This window comes from Triticum dicoccoides, chromosome 2A (genome assembly GCF_002162155.2).
Source record: "Triticum dicoccoides isolate Atlit2015 ecotype Zavitan chromosome 2A, WEW_v2.0, whole genome shotgun sequence".
Classification (NCBI taxonomy): domain Eukaryota; kingdom Viridiplantae; phylum Streptophyta; class Magnoliopsida; order Poales; family Poaceae; genus Triticum; species Triticum dicoccoides.
The window spans coordinates 377,332,519-377,355,275 of record NC_041382.1 but is presented as its reverse complement, the minus strand read 5'-3'; positions in this window follow the sequence as shown (position 1 = coordinate 377,355,275).

The following is a 22,757-nucleotide window of genomic DNA, read 5'->3' as shown; positions in this document are numbered from 1 at the left end:
CCGCTACTCCGGCCACCGCCCGCCGCGCCTCCTCACCGCCACGCCCGCCGCCGCCACACCGCCCGCCGTCGCGTTCTTCGCGGTCCTCGGCGTCCGCGCCCGGACCCGGCGAGATCCGCCCCGGATCTGCCTTGCCGGCCGCCGTCCTCGTCTATCTCCAACAAATCTCCGGCGAACCTTGAGTTGCGTGCCGATGAACCCTAGGTCAAATTTTGCCTAAGTCCTTCTCCCTGCATATTTTTTTAGCTGTGTTCATCGCATCATATCTCATCATCCGTAGCTCCGTTTTGGGTGTGCCATATATCGAATTGTTCGTTAGGTTGTCCTCTTCATTTCGTTCCATTGCACCATGCTTGTTTGAGTCCATCTTGATGTACTAAATGCTGTTGCAAGAGTGCTACATAATGTTAGTTTCTGTTTCTTAACAGATTATGGACATTTGTCATTTTTGCCATGTTTAATGTGTGCCTCCTATGAACTCGAGCCCTACATGTGTTTTGGGCTATGCCATGCCATCTTTACAGGGGTGTATGCCATGTATTTTTGTGATCAATGTGGTGACTAGAACAAGCATGCAAAGTAGCTCTCGTGATGTTGCTGAATTCAGGGACTTAGAATTCTTCAGTCATTTCCCTGATGTTATTTTTTATGCCATGTATTCATGTTACTACAGAGTGATCCATGCCTCTTTTGAGCATGTGCAGTAAGGATGATTTTGATATATTGTTATGTTCTATCCATACGTGTCTTTGTTTGCAATTATGGAGTACCATAGCATGACTCAATCTTGCTCTACTTTTTCCATAAAATATTCCTGGCAGATTGTTTACATGTTATTCAATTTTGCCAAGGTTGTTGTAGTTGATCCATGCATGCTATGAGTTGGTTCTTGCCATGTTTAGCTTCTCGATTATGTCTTCTTGCTGTGTGTATGCTTAGTTTGTCATCCAATGCCTTGTGGTGAGTGCATTGAGATCGTAAGCATGCCTACGTAACTCTGTTTTTGCCATGTCCAGTTTTCTGGTAAGCCTGAATCTGTTAATGAAACTTGCTATGTTTACATGGGTGCCATCATATTTTCTGATCCCTTTTGGCTTATGGTCAGTAAGGGACTTTTGTTATATGCTTTGAGTATATTCATGCCATGCCTTGCTTTGCCATGATTTGTTCCTATAGCATGTTGTTATCTTGCTCTAAACATTGCTTCCTGATGTTAAATCCTGACATGTTATTTTCACCAAGTCTGAGAACCTGATATCTTTTGCATTTTTGCCATGCTTGTTTGAACCTTCTATTATGTGATTTAGCCGTAGCTCAATGTTCATCTTTTGCCATGTGCTTTGTTGTTATGTTAGAGTGCAGCAGCTTAGTTTCTTGTTGCATTTTAGATGGCATCGTGATGTTAATCACATAATAGTGCTATTATTGTTTTTTCTTGCCATTTGCAAACCGCGCATCCGATTCCGGTGATCTTTATATCAATTTCGACCGAAATCAACTCATCTTTCCAGTGGCACTCTTGGTTTGCCAAGTTGAGGCCTGGTTCAACCTTTTCCTTCCAGAGAACGCATATGCATTGCATATTACATCCCACATATCATGCCATGTTTTGCATCATGTTGTTTGCGCATTGCACCGTGGTTGATTGTGTTTCCCTTGCTTGTGTTCTTGCTTTGGGTAGAGCCGGGAGACGGGTACGTGATCGAGGAACCCGTTGAGTACACTTACGAGGATCAAGCTTACGTCAACTCGGAGAACTTTGCAGGCAAGATGACCATACCCTCGAAATCACTTCTATCTTTGCTTGTTAGTTGCTCGCTCTATTGCTATGCCTATGCCGCGATACCTACCACTTGCTATATAAGGTCTCCCATATTGCCATGTTAAACCTCTAACCCACCTTGTCCTAGCAAATCATTGTTTGGCTATGTTACTGCTTTGCTCAACCCCTCTTATAGCGTTGCTAGTTGTAGGTGAAGATTGGAGTTTGTTCCTTATTGGAACATGATTATTGTTGGGATATCACTATTATATCTTGTTTACTTAAATGCACATATATACTTGGTAAAGGGTGGAAGGCTCGGCCTTATGCCTGGTGTTTTGTTCCACTCTTGTCGCCATAGTTTCCGTCATACCGGTGTTATGTTCCTTGATTTTGCGTTCCTTACATGGTTGGGTTATAATGGGAACCCCTTGACAGTTCGCCTTGAATAAAACTCCTCTAGCAAGGCCCAACCTTGGTTTTACCATTTTCCACCTAAGCCTTTTTCCCTTGGGTTCCGCGGACTCAAGGGTCATCTTTATTTTAAACCCCCAGGCTAGTGCTCCTCTAAGTGTTGGTCCAACCTGTCAGCAGCCGGTGGCCACCAGGGGCAACTCTGGGTTGGCCTACCAGAATCTTGGACAATTCGGTGTGCCCTGGGAACGAGATATGTGCAGCTCCAATCGGGATTTGTCGGCACATTCGGGCGGCTTTGCTGGTCTTGTTTTACCGTTGTTGAGATGTCTTGTAACCGGGATTCTGAGTCTCATCAGCCGTCCTGGGAGAAGGAATATCCTTCGTTGACCGTGAGAGCTTGTGATGGGCTAAGTTGGGACACCCCTGCAGGGATTTGAACTTTCGAAAGCCATGCCCGCGGTTATGGGCAGATGGGAATTTGTTAATGTCCGGTTGTAGAGAACTTGACACTTAACTTAATTAAAATGAATCAACAACGTGTGTAGCCGTGATGGTCTCTTTTCGGCGAAGTCCGGGAAGAGAACACGGTCTTGTGTTATGCTTGAACGTAAGTAGTTCTAGGATCACTTCTTGATCATAGATTCTCGACCGTTCTTTGCCTTCTCTTCTGGCTCTCATTTGCGTAAATTAGCCACCATATATGCTAGTGCTTGCTGCAGCTCCACCTCACAACCTTTCCCTACCCATAAGCTTAAATAGTCTTGATCGCAAGGGTGTGAGATTGCTGAGTCCCCGTGACTCACAGATTACTTCCAAAACCAGATGCAGGTGTCGATGATATCGTTCCAGGGGATGCAACTGAACTCAAGTGGGAGTTCGATGAGGACTCAGGATGTTACTACGTTTCCTTTCTAGACGATCAGTAGTGGAGCCCAGTTGGGGCGATCCGGGATCTTATGCATTTGGGGTTGTCTTTATTTTGGTTCCTTAGTCGGACCTTGATTGTATCTGGATGATGTAATGCTATATTTATGTATTGCGTGAAGTGGCGATTGTAAGCCAACTCGGTACCTCTTTCTTATTCAGTACATGGGATGTGTAAAGATTACCCCTCTTGCGACATGCCTACAATGCGGTTATGCCTCTAAGTCGTGCTCCGACACGTGGGAGATATAGCCGCATCGTGGGTGTTACACCCAACTTATGTTTGTTTTTTCAAGAGAAGGCACAACCCAGTTCTATTTTTTATAAGAATGCCAAACTGAACCTATGTTTTCCCTTCTATAATAGTATATATATTTATATTTTATTTTATTATATATATATATATATTTGAAACAACCTAAGGTTCTCGTTTGACATGTCCTTCATCCAACCTTTGTATAGACCTTCCCACTTCCTTTATTTTTCTTTTCTATTAATCATATATCTGATTTTTCACCCACTTTCTTTTTTGAGGTAATCCAATTTTTCTCCAACTAGTTTTCCCTACAACCAACTCAATTGTCCCATATCTAGCCTGAAAGATTATAATAACCCACGTCGTATTAACTCATCAAATTATAATAACGTTTTATTTCATAAATCAACAAGTTCTTACAAAATAATAATAATAATTGTTTAACAATAAGCTGGCAAGTTAATACCGGGTGATTGCATACATAAGCTTGCTAAGATTTTACTGACCAATGCAGTAATAGACGTGCAATCACGTGTTTATGTTTCTATAACATTTATCCATCCATCCCAACATGATAACCCAGCCCAGCAAATCTGTGTATTTCAGAAGAATGCAAATGGGCTATAAATTCTAATAATATATAAATGGGTTGCATAGACGCTACATTATTGTTTCGCCCAGCCGACCAAATGGACTCACTGACAGTGGGCCAATAGGTCAAAGCCTAAGCAAGGCATTGGATTTACATCCAACGGCCGGCATTCTTCTTCAATATCTCTTCTTCTTCCTCCAACGCTAGCAGGACCGCCTTATCCAGCATCCAGCATCCAACATCACTTCTTTGCGCGCCTCGCAGGGAAACACTACCCCACGGACGGCCAGGCCATCCCTCCACTCCTCCGCACCTCCTGTTATTCACCACTGAGTGTAGCCCCAGCCCCTACCTAAACATGTCAAGTATTGCACTCCCCTCCATCTACGACTCCACTACCATGTCTTCCCCATCTACGGGGCATTCCCGTTTGGGGCCTTGTCGTCGTCCACCGCTTTGGTGCGCTTGGCATGGCATGGTCAATGTGGTCAACAAGCGAGAGTCATCGGAAGATGACTATACATGGAGGGGCTGACAGTGGAGACGAACCACGCCCATGGACGTAGGCATGCAACTGCCTCCTTTTTACACCGAAAAATAATATTTCCTCCCCCTGACAGCTGGGACCCACCAGCTACATCTTCGCACGCAAGGAAGTGTGTCCTTATTACGGGCAAAAAATGATTCTTCCCCCTGACAGCTGGGACCCACCAACTATATCTTCGCATGGAAGGAAGTACCTCCATAACTACCCTGGCAGTTGGGACCCACCAGGTCGAAGTGTACGTAGCACTATGTGTCTGCTCGCAAACATGTACGTACATACTGGCGGATCAGTCTCTTTCCAACGATGAAAATTGGTCGAGCAAGGAGCGCCACATGTTGTAGTAGAGCCCCGGCATAGGAGTTTAGGCCGTCCTATCTAAATCGTGTACACGGCCACGCTTCAAGAAAGTAATTATGGCCACATATGTACATACGGGCGGGGTCACGAATGCGTATAGCAATGGTGTCATGTTCATCTGCAGCCAACCACCTGGGTCAGAACTGAGGAAACAACATCGTGTTCATCGGGAGGCAATCGACTAGGTCAGAATGCATCCTGTTCATCGGGAGCCAACAGGCTTGGACGGAACAGCCGAAATGGGGTCCAATTCATCGGCTGGGGTCTAGCGTACCGCGAAACCGGGGAAACAGAGTTCTCTTCGACCACCTATGGTCAAAACGGGGTCCTGCTCATCGGGAAGGGTGTGGCATACCGTAAAATGGAGGAAACGGACTTCTCTCCAACCGCCTATGGTCGAAACGGGGTCTTGTTCATCGGGAGGGGTGTGGCATACCGTAAAATGGAGGAAACGGACTTCTCTCCAACCGCCTATGGTCGAAACAGGGTCTTGTTCATCGGGAGGGGTGTGGCATACCGCAAAACGGAGGAAACGGACTTATTTCCAACCGCCTACGGTCGAAACGGGGTCCTGTTCATTGGGAGGGGTGTGGCGTATCGCAAAATAGGACTCCACGAGCTACTATTCATCCACTGTCAACTACCTCTTCATCCTCCACTGCTATTTTTCATCCACCATCGACTTCCTCCAACCTCCATCTGCTACTGTTCATGCACCGTTGACCTCGTCCAGCCTCCACTAGCCACTATTCATCCACATGCTACTATCATGAAGGAAATATGCCATAGAGGCAATAATAAAGTTATTATTTATTTCCACATATCATCATAAATATTTATTATTCCTGCTAGAATTGTATTAACCGGAAACATAATACATGTGTGAATACATAGACAAACATAGTGTCACTAGTATGCCTCTACTTGACTAGCTCGTTGATCAAAGATGGTTGATTTTCCTAGCCATAGACATGAGTTGTCATTTGATTAATGGGATCACATCATTAGTAGAATGTTGTTATTTACTTAACCCATTTTGTTAGCTTAGCACTTGGTCGTTTTAGTTTACTGCTATTGCTTTCTTCATGACTTATACATGTCCCTATGACTATGAGATTATGCAACTCCCGATTACCGGAGGAACACTTTGTGTGCTACCAAACGTTGCAACGTAACTGGGTGATTATAAAGGTGCTCTACAGGTGTCTCCGAAGGTACTTGTTGAGTTGGCATAAATCAAGAATAGGATTTGTCACTCCGATTGTTGGAGAGGTATCTCTGGGCCCCTCGGGAATGCACATCACTATAAGCCTTGCAAGCAATGCAACTAATAAGCTAGTTGCGGGATGATGCATTACAGAACGAGTAAAGAGACTTGCCAGTAACGAGATTGAGCTAGGTATTGAGATACCGACGTTTGAATCTCGGGCAAGTAACATACCGATGACAAAGGGAACAACGTATGTTGTTATGCGGTTTGACCGATAAAGATCTTCGTAGAATATGTAGGAACCAATATGAGCATCCAGGTTCCGCTATTGGTTATTGACCGGAGACGTGTCTTAGTCATGTCTACATAGTTCTCGAACCCATATGGTCCGCACGCTTAAAGTTCAGTGACGATCGGTATTTTGAGTTTATATGTTTTGATGTACCGAAGTTAGTTAGGAGTCCCGGATATGATCACGGACATGACGAGGAGTCTCGAAATGGTCGAGACATAAAGATTGATATATTGGAAGCCTACATTTGGACATCGGAAGAGTTCCGGGTGAAATCAGGATTTTACCGGAGTGCCGGAGGGGTTACCGGAACCCCCCGGGGGCTAATGGGCCTTGTTGGGCCCTAGTGGAGAGAAAGGGGCCGGCCAGGGCAGGCCATGCGCCCCCTCCCCCTCTGGTCCGAATTGGACTAGGAAGGGGGGCGGCGCCCCCCTTTCCTTCTCCTTGTCCCCCTTCCTTTCCTCCTCCTAGTTGGATAGGAAAGAGGGGAGTCCTACTCCTACTGGGAGGACGACTCCTCCTCCTGGTGCGCCCTACAGGGCCGGCCGGCCTCCCCCTTGCTCCTTTGTATACGGGGGCAGGGGCACCCTAGAACACACAAGTTGATCATTGATCTCTCCCAGCCGTGTGCGGTGGCCCCCTCCACCATAATCCACCTCGGTCATATTATAGCAGTGCTTAGGTGAAGCCCTGCGACGGTAGCTTCATCAACACCGTCACCATGCCCTCATGCTGATGAAACTCTCCCTCGAGCTCTACTGGATCGTGAGTTCGCGAGATGTCACCGAGCTGAACGTGTGTTGAACGCGGAGGTGTCGTACGTTCGGTACTGAGGATCGGTCGATCGTGAAGATGTACGACTACATCAACCGCGTTGTCATAACGCTTCCGCTTAATGGTATACGAGGGTACGTGGATGACACTCTCCCCTCTTGTTGCTATGCATCACCATGATGTTGCGTGTGCATAGGAATTTTTTTGAAATTACTACGTTCCCCAACAGTGGCATCAGAGCCAGGTTTATGCGTAGATGTTATATGCACAAGTAGAACACAAGTGAGTTGTGGGTGATACAAATCATACTGCTTACCAGCATGTCATACTTTGGTTCAACGGTATTGTTGGATGAAGCGGCCGGGACCGACATTACACGTACGCTTACGCGAGACTGGTTCTACCGATGTGCTTTGCACACAAGTGGCTGGTGGGTGTCAGTTTCTCCAACTTTAGTTGAACCAAGTGTGGCTACACCCGGTCCTTGTGAAGGTTAAAACATCACTAACCCTACGAACTATCGTTGTGGTTTTGATGCGTAGGTAAGAACGGTTCTTGCTCAGCCCGTAGCAGCCACGTAAAACTTGCAACAACAAAGTAGAGGACGTCTAACTTGTTTTTGCAGGGCATGTTGTGATGTGTTATGGTCAATACATGATGCTATATTTATTGTATGAGATGATCATATTTTGTAACGGAGTTATCGGCAACTGGCGGGAGCCATATGGTTGTCGCTTTATTGTATGCAATGCAATCGCCCTGTAATTGCTTTACTTTATCACTAAGTGGTAGGGATAGTCGTAGCAGTAATAGATGGCGAGACGACAACAATGCTACGATAGAGATCAAGGTGTCGCGCCGGTGACAATGGCGATCATGACGGTGCTTTGGAGATGGAGATCAAAGGCACAAGATGATGATGGCCTTATCATATCACTTATATTGATTGCATGTGATGTTTATCCTTTATGCATCTTATTTTTCTTTGTTTGACGGTAGCATTATAAGATGATCTCTCACTAAATTTCAAGGTAAAAGTGTTCTCCCTGAGTATGCACCGTTGCCAAAGTTCGTCATGCCAAGACACCACGTGATGATCGGGTGTGATAAGCTCAACGTTCATCTACAACGGGTGTAAGACGGTTTTGCACACGCAGAATACTCGGGTTAAACTTGACGAGCCTAGCATATGTAGATATGGCCTCGGAACACTGACACCGAAAGGTCGAGCATGAATCATATAGTAGATATGATCAACATAGAGATGTTCGCCATTTAAAATTACTCCATCTCACGTGATGATTGGTTATGGTTTAGTTGATATGGATCACGTGATCACTTAGATGATTAGAGGGATGTCTATCTAAGTGGGAGTTCTTAAGTAATATGATTAATTGAACTTAAATTTATCATGAACTTAGTACCTGATAGTATTTTGTTTGTCCATGTTATTGTAGATAGATGGCTCGTGTTGTTGTTCCGTTGAATTTTAATCCATTCCTTGAGAAAGCAGAGTTGAAAGATGATGGTTCCAATTACATGGACTGGGTTCGTAACTTGAGGATTATCCTCATTGCTGCACAGAAGAATTACTTCCTCGAAGCACCGCTAGGTGCCAGGCTTGCTGCAGATGCTGCTGATGACATTAAGAACGTCTGGCAAAGTAAAGTTGATGACTACTCGATAGTTCAATGTGCCATGCTTTATGGCTTAGAACTAGGACTTCAACGATGTTTTGAATGTCATGGAGCATATGGGATGTTCCAGGAGTTGAAGTTAATATTTCAAGCCAATGCCCAAATTGAGAGATATGAAGTCTCCAATAAGTTCTACAGCTGCAAGATGGAGGAGAATAGTTCTGTTAGTGAACATATACTCAGAATGTCTGGGTATCATAACCACTTGACTCAACTGGGAGTTAATCTTCCTATTGATAGTGTCATTGATAGAGTTCTTCAATCACTGCCACCAAGCTACAAGAGCTTCGTGATGAACTATAATATGCAAGGGATGAATAAGACAATTCCCGAGCTCTTCGCAATGCTAAAGGCGGCGGAGGTAGAAATCAAGAAGGAGCATCAAGTGTTGATGGTCAACAAGACCACCAGTTTCAAGAAAAAGGGTAAAGGGAAGAAGAAGCGGAACTTCAAAAAGAACGGCAAACAAGTTGCTGCTCAAGAGAAGAAACCCAAGTCTGGACCTAAGCTTGAGACTGAGTGCTTCTACTACAAAGGGACTGGTCACTGGAAGAGGAACTACCCCAAGTATTTGGCGGATAAAAAGGGTGGCAAGATGAACAAAGGTATATGTGATATACATGTTATTGATGTGTAGCTTACAAGAGCTCGCAGTAGCACCTGGGTATTTGATATTGGTTATGTTGCTAATATATGCAACTCGAAATAGGGACTACAGATTAAGCAAAGACTGGCTAAGGACGAGGTGACGATGCATGTGGGAAATGGTTCCAAAGTCGATGTGATTGCTGTCGGCATGCTACCTCTACATCTACCTTCGGGGTTAGTTTTAGACCTGAGTAATTGTTATTTGGTGCCAGCGTTAAGCATGAACATTATATCTGGATCTTGTTTAATGAGAGACGGTTATTCATTTAAATCTGAGAATAATGGTTGTTCTATTTATATGAGTAATATCTTTTATGGTCATGCACCCTTGAAGAGTTGTCTATTTGTGTTGAATCTCGATAGTAGTGATACACATATTCATAATGTTGAATCCAAAATATGCAGAGTTGATAATGATAGTGCAACTTATTGGTGGCACTGCCGTTTGGGTCATATTGGTGTAAAGCGCATGAAGAAACTCTATATTGATGGACTTCTGGAATCACTTGATTATGAATCACTTGGTACTTCCGAACCATGCCTCATGGGCAAGATGACTAAAACGCCGTTCTCCAGAACAATGGAGCGAGCAACAGATTTATTGGAAATCATACATACTGATGTATGTGGTCCCATGAATATTGAGGCTCGCGGCGGGTATCGTTATTTTCTCACCTTCATAGATGATTTGAGCAGATATGGGTATATCTACTTAATGAAGCATAAATCTGAAACATTTGAAAAGTTCAAAGAATTTTAGAGTGAAGTGGAAAATCATCGTAACAAGAAAATAAAGTTTCTACGATTGGATCGTGGAGGAGAATATTTAAGTTACGAGTTTGGTCTACATTTAAAACAATGCAGAATAGTTTCGCAACTCACGCCACCCGGAACACCACAGGGTAATGGTGTATCCGAACGTCGTAATCGTACTTTACTGGATATGGTGCGATCTATGATGTCTCTTACTGATTTACCGCTATCATTTTGGGGTTATGCTTTAGAGACAGTTGCATTCACGTTAAATAGGGCACCATCGAAATCTGTTGAGATGACGCCTTATGAACTGTGGTTTGGCAAGAAACCAAAGTTGTCGTTTCTTAAAGTTTGGGGCTGCGATGCTTATGTGAAAAAGCTTCAACCTGATAAGCTCGAACCCAAATCAGAGAAATATGTCTTCATAGGATACCCAAAGGAGACTGTTGGGTACACCTCTATCATAGATCCGAAGGCAAGACATTCGTTGCTAAGAATGGATCCTTTCTAGGGAAGGAGTTTCTCTCGAAAGAAGTGAGTGGGAGGAAAGTAGAACTTGATGAGGTAACTGTACCTGCTCCCTTATTGGAAAGTAGTTCATCACAGAAACCGGTTCCTGTGACACCTACACCAATTAGTGAGGAAGCTAATGATAATGATCATGAAACTTCATATCAAGTTACTACCGAACCTCGTAGGTCAACCAGAGTAAGATCCACACCAGAGTGGTACGGTAATCCTATTCAGGAAGTCATGTTACTTGACCATGATGAACCTACGAACTATGAAGAACTGATTTTGAGCCCAGATTCTGCAAAATGGCTTGAGGCCATGAAATTTGAGATGGGATCCATGTATGAGAACAAAGAATGGACTTTGGTTGACTTGCATGATGATCGGCAAGCCAACGAGAATAAATGGATCTTCAAGAAGAATACTGACGCTGACAATAATGTTACTGTCTACAAAGATCGACTTGTTGCAGAAGGTTTTCAACAAGTTCAAGGAGTTGACTACGATGAGACTTTCTCACCCGTAGCGATGCTTAAGTCTGTTCGAATCATGTTAGCAATTGCCGCATTCTATGATTACGAAATTTGGCAAATGGATGTCAAACCTGCATTCCTGAATGGATTTCTGGAAGAAGAGTTGTATATGATGCAACCAGAAGGTTTTGTCGATCCAAAGGGAGCTAACAAAGTGTGCAAGCTCCAGCGATCCATTTATGGATTGGTGCAAGCCTCTCGGAGTTGGAATAAACGTTTTGATAGTGTGGTCAAAGCATATGGTTTTATACAGACTTTTGGAGAAGCTTGTATTTACAAGAAAGTGAGTGGGAGCTCTGTAGCATTTCTAATAATATATGTGGATGACATATTGTTGATTGGAAATGACATGGAATTTTTGGATAGCATAAAAGGATACTTGAATAAGAGTTTTTCAATGAAAGACCTCGGAGAAGCTGCTCATATATTGGGCATCAAGATCTATAGAGATAGATCAAGATGCTTAATTGGACTTTCACAAAGCACATACCTTGATAAAGTTTTGAAAAAGTTCAAAATGGATCAAGCAAAGAAAGGGTTCTTGCCTGTGTTACAAGGTGTGAAGTTGAGTAAGACTCAATGCCCGACCACTGCAAAAGATAGAGAGAAAATGAAAAGTGTTCCCTATGCTTCAGCCATAGGCTCTATCATGTATGTAATGCTGTGTACCAGACCTGATGTGTGCCTTGCTATTAGTTTAGCAGGGAGGTACCAAAGTAATCCAGGAGTGGATCACTAGACAGCGGTCAAGAACATCCTGAAATACCTGAAAAGGACTAAGGATATGTTTCTTGTTTATGGAGGTGACAAAGAGCTCGTCGTAAATGGTTACATCGATGTAAGCTTTGACACTGATCCGGACGATTCTAAATCACAGACCGGATACGTGTTTATATTGAACAGTGGAGCTGTCAGTTGGTGCAGTTCTAAACAAAGCGTCGTGGCGGGATCTACGTGTGAAGCGGAGTACATAGCTGCTTTGGAAGCAGGAAATGAAAGAGTCTGGATGAAGGAGTTCCTATCTGATCTAGGTGTCATACCTAGTGCATCGGGTCCAATGAAAATCTTTTGTGACAATACTGGTGCAATTGCCTTGGCAAAGGAATCCAGATTTCACAAGAGAACCAAGCACATCAAGAGATGCTTCAATTCCATCTAGGATCAATTCCAGGTGGGAGACATAGAGATATGCAAGATACATACGGATCTTAATGTTGCAGACCCGTTGACTAAGCCTCTTCCACGAGCAAAACATGATCAGCACCAAGACTCCATGGGTGTTAGAATCATTACTGTGTAATCTAGATTATTGACTCTAGTGCAAGTGGGAGACTGAAGGAAATATGCGCTAGAGGCAATAATAAAGTTATTATTTATTTCCTCATATCTTGATAAATGTTTATTATTCATGCTAGAATTGTATTAACCGGAAACATAATACATGTGTGAATACATAGACAAACATAGTGTCACTAGTATGCCTCTACTTGACTAGCACGTTGATCAAAGATGGTTGAGTTTCCTAGCCATACACACAAGTTGTCATTTGATTAACGGGATCACATCATTAGTAGAATGATGTGATTAACTTGAACCATTTTGTTAGCTTAGCACTTGATCGTTTTAGTTTACTGCTATTGCTTTCTTCATGACTTATACATGTTCCTATGACTATGAGATTATGCAACTCCCGATTATCGGAGGAACACTTTGTGTGCTACCAAACGTCACAACGTAACTGGGTGATTATAAAGGTGCTCTACAGGTGTCTCCGATGGTACTTGTTGAGTTGGCATAAATCAAGAATAGGATTTGTCACTCTGATTGTCGGAGAGGTATCTCTGGGCCCTCTTGGTAATGCACATCACTATAAGCCTTGCAAGCAATGCAACTAATGAGCTAGTTGCGGGATGATCCATTACATAACGAGTAAAGAGACTCGCCGGTAATGAGATTGAGCTAGGTATTGAGATACTGACGATCGAATCTCGGGCAAGTAACATACCGATGACAAAGGGAACAACGTATGTTGTTACGCGGTTTGACCGATAAAGATCTTCATTGAATATGTAGGAACCAATATGAGAATCCAGGTTCCGCTATTGGTCATTGACCGGAGACGTATCTCGGTCATGTCTGCATAGTTCTTGAACCCGTAGGGTCCGCACGCTTAAAGTTCTGTGACGATTAGTATTATGAGTTTATATGTTTTGATGTACCGAAGGTAGTTCGGAGTCCCGGATATGATCACGGACATGATGAGGAGTCTTGAAATGGTCGAGACTTAAAGATTGATATATTGGAAGCCTACATTTGGACACCGGAAGAGTTCCGGGTGAAATCAGGAGTTTACCGGAGTGCCGGAGGGGTTACCGGAACCCCCCGGGGGCTAATGGGCCTTGTTGGGCCCTAGTGGAGAGAGAGGGGCCGGCCGAGGCAGGCCGCGTGCCCCCTCTCCCTCTGGTCCGCATTGTACTAGGAAGGGGGGGCACCCCCTATCCTTCTCCTTCTCCCCCTTCCTTTCCCCCTCCTAGTAGGAGTAGGAAAGAGGGGAGTCCTACTCCTACTAGGAGGAGGACTCCTCCTCCTAGCGCACCCTATAGGGCCGGTCGGCCTCCCCCCTTGCTCCTTTATATACGGGGGTAGGGGGCACCCTAGAACACACAAGTTGATCATTGATCTCTCCCAGCCGTGTGCGGTGCCCCCCTCCACCATAATCTACCTCGGTCATACTGTAGCAGTGCTTAGGTGAAGCCCGACGACGGTAGCTTCATCGACATCATCACCACGCCGCCGTGCTGACGAAACTCTTCCTCGAGCTCTACTGGATCGTGAGTTCGCGGGATGTCACCGAGATGAACGTGTGCTGAACACGGAGGTGTCGTACGTTGGGTACTGAGGATCGGTCGATCGTGAAGACGTACGACTACATCAACCGCGTTGTCATAATGCTTCCGCTTAACGGTCTACGAGGGTACATGGACGACACTCTCCCCTCTCGTTGCTATGCATCACCATGATCTTGTGTGTGCGTTGGAATTTTTTTGAAATTACTACGTTCCCCAACATATCCAACCTCCACCGACTACTGTTCAACCAGCCTCCATGGGGTCATGTTCATCCACCCCCAACCAGCTGGGGTGTGTGGCGGCCTCCTGGGTGTCCTGTTCATCCAGTGGCAACTTCCTACTACCACAGGGCCATGTTCATCCAGCGGGCAACTGCCTACACACGACCGGGATCCTGTTCATTCAACCCCCACTGGGAACTGTTCATCCACAGCCAACCAACCGGCAGGACTCACCATGTCTTGACTTGTTCTATGTATCGCTCGCACGGCAGCTATGAGCACTGTTCATCCAGAGGCAACCCTACCGGCTAGCTACGTCTCGCGCGGGGTTTGACCGGCTTCAATAAGCAGCAGCAGCGATCGGTCGGCTTCAGTAAGCAGCAGCAGCGATCGATCAGGTTCAGTTAGCAGTGAAGGACTCAGTCGGGTTCAGTTATTAGCAAAGGGCTTGATCGATCTGCTTTAGTATGCAGCAGTGTGTTTGCTCGGTTCAGTCAGCGAACGCCTCTCACTCAGGTTCAGTTAAAGCAACACGGCTCACACCACATGTGTACGAGAGAGAAATGCACAAACCACACGCATCGCTCGGCACCGACCACCCACCATAATCGGGAACTGCACAAAAATTTCCTCGCCCTCACTTCTACCATGATTTTTATGTCATGGACGACCCAAAGAATGTCATGCAGGTGCGTCCCTGGCCCGCCCAGGATGAAAAGCTCATTTTCTGTCATGATTTTTTGTCATGAAAGTGGGCGGCCACCACATCTATGATTACATGTGTTTTTGTCACAATTATCGTCATAGAAGTGTCATAATCATGACAGGAAAAAAAATCGTTCAGGCCATAATGTCATGGATGTGTATTTTTTTGTAGTGCCTCCTCTAGATGAAGTTCTCTAGTATCTCTTTAGTTTGCTTTCCTTCTTGTTAGATTGTTTCCCCCTTTCAGAAAAAAACTTCATCTTGATGTCTTTCTTTTTCATGTTTTTTTAGCTAGTTTCTTCTCTTCTAGTCTATTCATTACAAATCTTATTTGAATTCCTTGAATATCTTTCTGAGAACTTAGTGCCAAGTGAGCAGAGTTGAAATATCTTCTCTTTGTGTTGAAATCGGTCCCTCTGACTTGAAACACATCGGTCACAACAAAGTGCAATGAAACACTACACACAGTTCATCGGTACAACCAAAAAAGGACCAAATCATACCAACTGACATGATCTATCTGTGAACCTTCTATCTCGGAGTCACCGACCAAAACAACTCGGAGTCACCAACTTCACTACTGAAAGAATCTTTTGTCAAGATCATCCTTATTTCTGTCCAGCTCCACTCAATGATTATTTACCTCTGCCTGCATCTAAAATCACATCATGCCTAGTTGTGCCTCTCCAAGACCACACCCACTTGGCCAATAACCTTGAAGCTAGACCCTTCTTGGAAATTGATGTCAAAGGGGGAGAGAGATGCACATCAAAGCTTATTACAAATCTCTTATGTATCAAAAGGAATACCCTTAGGAAGAGAGATGCATTTTACGAAGCAAGAGAGAACCTACATGTTTCTAAGAGTAGAGAAACATGTTGACAATCCCAGTTCAGTCTTTTTCTAAGAAATTGCTTTAGTTTTTGCTCTGATTTGGTTTGCTCTGATTTTATCTCACCCTACCTACTCCCATTATCCAATGCTAGATTCAGGGGGATATGAAGTTCAAGTTTAGGGGAGAAAAATCACTTTTGGAACTCTATTGCAAATCTTATTGGATACTTTGGGGGACATTATTGCACTTAAAGAAGTATTCACCTAGTGATACTTACCTCATACATGTCATCCCAACCTTGGTACTCTTGTTGGTCTTGTGTCTACTCTCTTGTTGAAATTGTCTTGTGTTATCTAACCTTGTTTTATCAAGCTTATTTCTATAAGAATTTGATCAAGAACCTCATGGTAAGTATATGCATTACACTCATGTGCATGATGATCTGTTTCTTAGTGCACATATTGTTTGCAAGAAAGAATAAAGGACATGAAGGTGTCACACTTCCATTCCTTTACTCTGATGCATATAGCCAAGATACATGTAACTCATTACTCATTCCTTCCTATTGCGCACTCACATTTCATGAGTTGTCATCACTTCTATGTTTGCACACCTCTAGGGGGCATATGCATGTTACATGTCCTCTCAAAGCTTTCATACATTATCTGCCATATCCTTACTTGAAACGTTGATGTATGTTGTCATCAATTACCAAAAAGGGCGAGCTTGAAAGCACACTTGCTCCGTGGTGGTTTTGGTAATTCATCTCAACATACATATTGTTTAACTAACACTTTTACCTAGTATATTTTTGTTAAGTGCAACGATGGCATGGCAAGGACATGACGATGTGGACCCCTTCAAAATGCTAAGGACAAGAATTGGCAAATCTCTAAGACACTTCATTTTTTGGTTAAGTGATCCAAGATCACATTGAGTCCATAGAAAAGCCAATACTACTAAAAGGGGATGAGGCTTTGATCATGACTCAAATGCTCAAGTGCTTAGCGATATTGCTCCAAAACCATCAACCACATTATCCACATCACATCTGTCCAAAACCCTAAAGTGGCATCTCGGTCCCATCAAAATTCCCTATCCCGGACACACCGAGTTGATCACATACATTGCCTAAGCCAAACCCTAGAATTTCAGTTCTACCAATATGGATCTCGATCTTAGTGAGATGGCGTGACCAAGTTTCTATAATGAAGTTGCTTCATTTCAAAATTACGGAGATGAAATGATGGGAACTAAGGAAACGAGGTCTTGCCCTAGCCATTTCAGTTCCATCGCTCCGAGATGTTCTGCTTTGGTATCACCGATACTTCGAACGTTCGAATCTTTTACACTAGTCAGTCTCACCGAGATTTTGGTCTGCTGTCACCGACTTGGGTTAAAATCTTGTAACAGTTGGATTTTTGGGTGAAGGCTATAAATACCCCTCCACCCCATCTCTCTTAGAGAGCCATCAGAACGAAACTTCACTTTGACTACTCATTTTCTGAGAGAACCACCTACTCATGTGTTGAGATCAGGAGATTCCAATCCTACCATTTGAACCTTGATATCTAGCCTTCCCCATGTTGATTTCCATTCAATCCCTATCCTACCAAAGCCAAATATCTGAGAGAGTGATTGAGTATTGGGGAGACTATTATTTTAAGCACAAGAGCAAGGAGTGCATCACGAAAAACACCATTTATTACCTTTTGGAGGGTGGTGTCTCCTAGATTGGTTAGGTGTCACTTGGGAGCCTCCAAGAGATTGAGGATTTGAACCAAGGAGTTTTGTAAGGGCAAGGAGATCGCCTACTTTGTGAAGATCTACCCGAGTGAGGCTAGTCCTTCATGGGCGTAAGCCATGATGGAATAGACAAGGTTGCTTCTTCGTTGACCCTTCATGGGTGGATCCCTCCGTGGACTCGTGCACCAGTTACCCTTCATGGGTTGAAGTGTAACACCCCAGATGTAAAACTTCCCATTTTGGAAATATATCCAACTTTGAACATGATCAATTCCATTTTGGGCTCCTTCATTTTGGGTCATTTTGTTGTTTTCTTTCTAGCATTGTTGTTGGTTGCCATGTCATCATCATATAGTGCATATTCATCTCATGCCATCCTTGTCATATTGCATTTTATTCTTACTATGTCATGGCATCATGGTCATTGTGTGGTTGTTTTGCCTCTTGTCTTTACATGCTCAACATATGCCTTGAGGTGCTCATAATGTTGCTCTATGCATCATCACCTTCTCCTTCCCTCAACTTCCTTCTTTTGGCAAGTGCCACGTTCCCTTCCCTTTTAATGTTCATCTTTGCCTCATAATTCTAGCTTCATGTCACTTACCTCTTTGTCAAGTTTCACCTATTTTGGAGTTGATTTGGCTAGGTTCAAAAATGCCTCAAGTTTGAATTTTATTCATACTTGTTTTATTTTTCTACCTCTAAAAATGCCCAAACCAATTTTATAAAATGGTGCATAATTCCAGGAGTCCATAGGTATCCTTACTTATTTCTATTTCATACCCAATATCCCTGGCCTTTTCCCTTTTGTTGGTTGTTTATTTAATGGGCAGAATAATATGAAAAGGAAAAGGCCCAACTTACTCACAGCCACCTAGGCCTCTTCCCTCCAGAACTGGCCCAGTCAGCCTCCCACAGCCTAGCTTGGCCGCAAGAGACAGGAGCTTCGTGCTCCTGTACGGCAGACCATCCAGAGGAGCCACGTCAGTACACCCGGTGATTTGACGGCCGTCCGGCGCCCCTAGCCCCTATAAATCATGTCCAAACCCTACCCCGGACTCTCCTATATCCATTCGGACACCCTCCTTCCCTCATCACCGTCTAGGTAAGTCTCCACGCCCACACCTTCGCTGTGGCCGCCATGACCCAAGCGAGCAAGAGCTGGAGCTCGAGGTAGCTTCCTCGTCGCGCCTCCGACCCTCCGGCCACCGTGGAGAGATCCCCGAAGACCCACTACTTCAACTACATCCACGCACGCACCTCTACGGCCTCTGGATCGACTACCCCGTCCCATCTTCTTCCTCTTCTTCCTGGACCCGAAGACCGACAAGTTCAGCACTTCCTCGCATCGTCTCCGTTGCATTACAAGACCCTTCTTCATGTCCTTGGTGAGCTAGGTAACACCCTCTTCGTCCCTATTGTTTATCGCACCATCTAGTAGGTCGTAGTCTCCTCCCTCGTCGTGTCTTTTCCATGCTGTCCTTGCTCTGCCCAAGAATGTATGTTTTTTCTGTGTCCATGGCTGCATGTGCATCCCTCAGTGTGGGATCCCATTCTTCTGCAAGCCCACTAGGACGCAGCACCTCGCCGTAGCTTGCGCGCACACCCAGGGCCTCGCTCGTCGCCTGCCTAGGTTCCTCCCGCCGCCGCCTCGCCTCCAGTGCAGCGCCTGAGACGAGAACGAGCTCGTGCTCGAGCGTTTGCAAGCCCGCCACTACACCCGCACTCCCTTGCAGATCCCGCACGCCCGCCGGTGCTCTGCTGCTGCAGAAGTCGCCACCTTCGCTCGCTGTCAACGCCGGAACCTTGCTACGTGTCCATGGTTTTTTCCTGGATCGGGCGCTCCCTATTCAAAGAGAATCATGCCCCATCTTATGCACAAGTCGGGCTCGTAGCCCACTGGTTACTCACACACGCACACATGCAGGAGGTCTCGGGTTTGAACCCCAGCCTGCACACAGTTTCCGCTTGGCGTTTTTAATTTCAGTGTGTCACTCACAATAGGGCCCCACTGTCATACACACACCGCCCCCCTCTTTTCTATTCCTTTTCCTTTAACCTTTTATTTCTAGCGATTTCCATTTGTAGAAAGGGCCCAGTTTCCATTTTGGGTCATGTCCAAATCTGAACATTCCAGATCGGGCAGTCTTCCTTTTCTGTCAAGTTTTCTTTTTAGGCAGTTTATTGTTTTCCATACTTGTGAGAATTTTTTTCTACATTAACATATGCATTTTATATATCATTTTGCACTAGAAAAATCCAACTAATACATTTGTGGCATCCATTTCATCTTTGAGAAAGTTTGTGAACATGTTATATTTGCAGCATGAAGCATTTTGCCATTTTTGTGCATTTAATACCATTTATGATATGAAGAATTTTTGCATATGAACATGTTCTTCATTATGCCATATTACTGCTAGGATTTATTTCATGCCATGACGTGCCTTGTAATGAGTGCAACAAGCTTGCAAAACATGCTATCATAAATCTTTTTCTACCATGTTCTGAAATTCCACCAAGTCTGAAACTGTTAATATAACTTGCTATATTTGCATGGGTGCCATCATATTTTATGTGCCTTGTTGGCTCATGTTAAGTAAGGGAGTTTTGTTAAGTGCATTTAGTAGAAGCATGCCATTCTTTTGTTTGCTATGATATGTTCCTATAGCATGATGTTTTCTTGCTCTAAACATTGCTTCCTGATGTTGTTTATGCCATGTTAGTATTTTCACAAAGTTTGTGAAGCTGATATCTTTTGCACATTTGCCATGCTTGTTTGAACCTGTTCTAGTATGATTTAGCCATAGCTCAGTGTTCATGTTTTGTCAAGAATCTCTTGTACATCACTTCCATATGCTTTGTTTCTATGTTGGAATGTAGTAGCTTAGTTTCTTGTTGCATTCTAAGTGCTATCATGTTGTTAATCGCAGATTTGCATCATCCTTGTTTTGCTTGTCATTTGCAAACCGTGTATCCATTTCCAGTGATCCTTATATCAATTTCGACAAAAATCACCTCATCTTTTCAGCGGCATACTTGGTTTGCCAAGTTGATGCCTTGATCATCTTTTCCCTTCCGGAGCATTCATATGCATTGCATACCATATCTTGCATATCATGCCATGTATTGCATCATGTTACTTGTGCATTGCACCGTGATTGATTGTTGTTCCGTTGTTTGTGTTCTTTATTTGGGTAGAGCTGGGAGACGAGTACGTGAATGAGGAACCTGTTGAGTATGCTAACAAGGATCAAGCTTTCGACAACTCTGAGAACATTGCAGGCAAGATGACCATACCCTCGAAATCACTTCTATCTTTGCTTGCTAGTTGTTTGCTCTATCGCTATGTCGCGCTACCTACCACTTGTTATATCGTGCCTCCCATATTGCCATGTCAAGCCTCTAACCCACCTTCATAGCAAACCATTGTTTGGCTATCTTACCGCTTTTGCTCAGCCCCTCTGATAGCGTTGCTAGTTGCAGGTGAAGTTGAAGTTTGTTCCATGTTGGAACATGGATATTGTTGGCATATCATTATTATCTCTTGTTTACTTTAATGCATCTATATACTTGGTAAAGGGTGGAAGGCTCAGCCTTATGCCTGGTGTTTTTTTCCACTCTTGCCGCCCTAGTTTCCGTCATACCAGTGTTATATTTCTTGATTTTGCATTCCTTACGAGATTGGGTGTTATGGGAACCCCTTGACAGTTTGCTTTGAATAAAACTCCTCCAGCAAGGCCCAACCTTGGTTTTACCATTTGCCCACTTACCACCTATACCTTTCCCTTGGGTTCTGCAGACTCAAGGGCCATCTTTATTTTAATCCCCCCGGTCCAGTGCTCCTTTGAGTGTTGGTCCGAACTAGAGTCATTTGCAGCGCCACCTCGAGGAAACTCGAGGGCTGGTTTTAGTTGTACGGAGTGCTCATCCGGTGAACCCTGAGAACGAGATACGTGCGACTCCTATCGGGATTTGTCCGCACATCATGCGGCTTTGCTGGTCTTGTTTTACCATTGTCGAAATGTCTTGTAACCGAGATTCCGAGACTGATCGGATCATCCCCGAGGAGAAGGAATATCCCTCGTTGACCGTAAGAGCTTGTGATGGGCTAAGTTGGGACACCCCTGCAGGGTATAAACTTTTGAGGGCCGTGCTCGCGGTTATGTGGCAGATGGGAATTTGTTACTATCCGGTTGTAGCGAACTTGACACTTAACTTAATTAAAATGAATCAACCGTGTGTGTAGCCGTGATGGTCTCTTTTTGGTGGAGTTCGGGAAGCGAACATGGTCTTGTGTTATGCATGAACATAAGTAGTTTCAGGATCATTTCTTGATCACTTCTAGCTTCTAGGCCATTGCGTTGCTTCTCTTCTCGCTCTCATTTGCGTATGATAGCCACCATATATGCTTAGTGCTTGCTGCAGCTCCACCTCACTACCCTTTCCTCCCCATAAGCTTATATAGTCTTGATCTCGCGGGTGTGAGATTGCCGAGTCCTCGTGACTCACAGATACTTCCAAACAGTTGCAGGTGCCGAGGATACCAGTGCAAGTGATGCTACCGAACTCAAGTGGGAGTTCGACAAGGATTCGGGCCATTACTATGTTTCTTTTCCTGATGATTAGTAGTGGAGCCCAGTTGGGATGATCGGGGATCTAGCATTCGCGGTTTATCTTCCTTTTTATTCGGTTTTGACCGTAGTAGGTCTTTGAGTGTATTTGGATGATGTATGAATTATTTATGTATTGTGTGAAGTGGTGATTGTAAGCCAACTCTTTATCCCTTTCTTATTCAGTACATGCAACTGTGTGAAGATTACCCCTCTTGCGACAAAACTACCATGCGACTATGCCTCTAAGTCGTGCCCCGACACGTGGGAGATATAATCGCATAGTGGGTGTTACAAGTTGGTAATCGGAGTCATCCCCGACTTAGTAGCCCCCTGCTTGATCGAATCGCTGACGTTGTTGAGTCTAGAACAAAATTTTTTTAGTCTTAGGATTATATATATCGGAGAGTAGGATTCTTTTACTCCTCGGTCCCTTCATCGCTCTGGTGAGGCCTCCTGACATAGAAGTTTTGACTTTTCTCTCCTCAAATTTCATGAAAAAATTAGGAT